Below are 3,992 nucleotides of genomic sequence, written 5' to 3'. Positions count from 1 at the left end.
ATTCTAATATATATAATTTATCATATATATATATATACATATGTATTTTCAATTACTTTTAAAAATTCGTTCTATATATAGATACATCCTAAAGAAGAACTAAAAAATGGATTTTCGAAATTTACAAAAATTTGTTTAAAACGCAATGAAATAATTTAATAAATGTCATCAAAATTTATATTTCAATAGTCGTATAAAATTTTGAGTCATTTATTTTGTTTGATTCGTGATCGCAGAGGCGACGCTCTGGTGTTACGATTGCGCTTCTCGTGCTGTGATCGAATTGAGTTACACTTGGTGGTCGTTACGTTTCCAATAGAATGTTTGTGACGGTATCGATGATGGTGTGTAACAAGGTAACGTAAAGTAGACAAACAAAAGTAACGGAATATGTTAATTGAACAAAACACATGGTGAAAAAAACAAAATCTATTGAAAAGGAATACCAAGCAGAGTTTAATCAATAGAATATAAGCTGGAGCAGCAGTAAGTATATTTCAACATTTAACTTTAATGTAAGAAAAATACAAATAAATTATTTAAATTAAAATGTAACTAAAATTAAAGCAAAAATGACAGGATTTCGTCATACTGTTCCTGCGAAGAGAAGGAAAAGAAGGAAGAAGGAAGGAAGAATAAGGCTCGCATTTAATATCTTCCTTGCGTAATCAAATATATCCATTTAGGCTTATCCTTTCGGTTAAGCAAACAATGCATAAAGTAAAGACATAAAGCAAATCGTGCCTCATGAGAAGGCAATGCAATGCAAATGTTAACAATAACATTAAATAGGACGAAAACATCATTGTAGCCAAGAAGGAGAATGGCAAGGTCATCACCTACGAAATCAGGAGAAAGCGTATTTTTTGCCGTTTCACTAGGTCTGTCATATAATTTTTGTCACAAGTGCTTTCAACTCCCAAAAAACGTGTTGGGAGGCGCGGAGCAGTTAAAGAATTTCTCCAGCTTCCGACAAGCGCATGATAATTTTAACAAAGGGAGATCCCTTCAAGCCGGCTAGAGCAATTTCGAATGAAATTAGGAATGTTGTATCACTCCGAATTGGTCGCCGAAGATTATCAGGTGCCAATCTCTTAGGAAGAATAGCTCGGAAAGTTTTCTTCCTTAGAAAAGTTAATTTGGAGAAGAGGAAAAACTTTGCATTTGCCCATAAAAACTGATGCAAACCAGAGGGCGAAGAAAAGTGGAGAAATATACTTTGGAACGGCGAAACATAAATAAACTTGTTTGGAAATGTAGCGAACAGAAGTGTACTTCGGTCAAAAGGCCATTAAAGAAGGCCAAAAGAACCCGTTTTTCATATGTTACTCGCCACCAATTTTATCGCCGAATGAACTTTCATTCGACACTGACAAAAATCGTATTCCTTGTCGATAGCTGTAAACTCGCTACTCGACGCGTCGACAAGACAGCCGAGCAGATTTCGACAGCCGTAAAACGATCGCAGTTCGTCTAACCACAGCGAATGGAAACGGCCTCATCCAGAAAAATCAGAAATTGAAGATTCTGTTGCTTATGTTCCCACATATCATTTCTTAAGGAAAAGCACGCACAAGCACACACAAGTATTTTTACCAAAGCGCTATTACACATACACACGTATATTGAATGTATTCGGAGCCAACTAAATGAGAAGGTGCACGAATATGCTGTTCAAAATTGAAAGTTGTAAAATCTCTCAGCGACTTTTGATGCTTCTGTTATCAATGACAATAGTAGCGCTAGTCATTAGCACTCTTTTAAATGCTTCTTCTTTCATTCCGATTATATTATTTACCGATACAACTTTTGTTAATGATTTCCTGATATGACAACACACGGTATCAAATGTTAGCAAAGCAAAATCGTACAGAATTCTGTGTTTTTAAATGATTATTGGGGTTTGACGTAACGAGGTGTTATTTTCCTTCTCCGGATAAAAACTTGCAAATGGTAACACATATTGTTTTATAAGAATATGTAAACAAAAACATATGCTCTTAGAAATAAAAGTGAAGAAATCAACACAAGTGTAAATAACAAATTTATAAAAAATAACTATAATGACTTGATTAATTTTCATAATCTGCTCAAATTTTATGACACCATGGAAAGGCTTTTTGTGTATTCACTGATCCATGATCTAGAAATTACCATTCATGACTCATTTTTTTTTTTTTTTTTGTTTGTATTTGATATGGATTGGACCTTTTAACTTAAATTTAGATCCATAATCCAGTAACTATATAGAAATCCATTGCTGATATTCATAATTTCACGTGATGATGAAATAATGATGCTTTTTTACTAAATTTCTTGAATTTTTGCCTTCTAGGTTATGTTTAACTCATTGGTGATGAAATTGTTTACGTTAAATTGAGTAACGTGCTGTTAACTTAAATTTATATCCATGATCTAGTAACTTTATAGAAATCCATTGATGATATTCAAAATTTCACGTGATGATGAAATATTGATGCTTTTTTACTAAGATTTTTTCAATTTTTTGCTTTCTAGGTTATGTTTGACTCTTTTCTTTATTTCAATTGAGTACCACGCTGAAGTTGGTTGTGTACACCCCAACGACAGCATGAAGACTGATTCATGACTCTCCAATAGAACAATTTTAACTTTGAAGCGAACGGTCGTTGGTGCTTCTTTTCCATTTGTTACAAAATCACGTGGTATAAACCAACATTCCAAATCACATAATATAAAAACAAATGTAGATTAGTATACGATAAACATAAATTAGATAAATAATTTTGAAAATTTAAAGATAACAATCACCATTTCTTCTTATGCTTTCCTTTTTTTGTATGTATAGATGCTAATACAATTCCCATAAAGTGTTGTAAAAAGTCGGCGAAGTTCAAGTCCCAATCCGAAAAAAAAGAGTAACACCTTATTGTGTCAGTCTCGTACGCGCTTTGATACCCTTACAAGTGTAGGTGTAAAAAACAGACTACAGACTAGAAAGGTAACCAATACCACTTGTTTTTGTTTTATTGGTCATTTCATATTAAAGAATTCTAGATTTTATATTTAGGAAACGCTTCAACAAGGTTCGGTCAAAGTATTCTACGAAGAAATTCTTTATATTAAAAAAAAGTTATTTTATAACAATACTTTGTATTTGTATTTTGTAATTTGTATTATATTTGCGTAGAAATGCATTGACCTATGTTTTGGTGATCTTATGTTATTTACTCAAAAACTTTTGGCATGAAGCTCGTACCGCTGAGTTGTGATTTTTAGGACAGTATAGATGCGCTATTTACAATTCTTAGGAGATCTATTTACAGAATTTGTATTTACAACGCTTTAATTCTCGTTTCGTGTCCGCTCAAACATTGCAATTGAATTCCCTTGACCGGACTCGAATTTGTTTTCTGTAAAAATGCTGCATATATACCGTTTTACAACAACTACGATACCATTAGCTAAATTCGTCGCGACATCTTTTTATCAATCCCGTTTTCCGCTAAGTTTTTGCTAGTTGTCAATCTTTCCGCGAGTCGTTGACTGCATTGGGCGCATAAAACGTCGTTATTATGTCTTTGGTCGTTCCTTTCTTTGAAGTTTTGTTCCTTCGACCATCAACTAATTTTCATGAAATGACAATGTGTTATACAATTTCCCATCTCTCAAATCACAGCTCAGCTGTATAAACTATTTGCGTGAAAATAGCAATAGGGCAGTTCGCATTAGAATATAAGTATATGTAATATGCATTGTAATTAACCAATATGATGTTCAATTAAGGATTACCGGGCTTTTTTTCGTTTGCGTCCTCTTAGGATCCGCTTGCATTCCGATGCTTATGATCTTTAAGCTTCTCATGCGCTAATTGAATTGTCTGGCCATGAAACCACATGTCGTTCACATCAATATCATCCGAATTTAGGTAGAAATACCTGAATTATCGAGCACCAGTAACAGTCATGAAAAATGTGTTCTCGGCAATCACATGCGGGTTCTGTCAACCTCAA

This window comes from Glossina fuscipes, unplaced genomic scaffold (genome assembly GCF_014805625.2).
Source record: "Glossina fuscipes isolate IAEA_lab_2018 unplaced genomic scaffold, Yale_Gfus_2 0, whole genome shotgun sequence".
NCBI classification, from domain to species: Eukaryota; Metazoa; Arthropoda; class Insecta; order Diptera; family Glossinidae; genus Glossina; species Glossina fuscipes.
Note: the sequence above shows the minus strand (reverse complement) of the source record.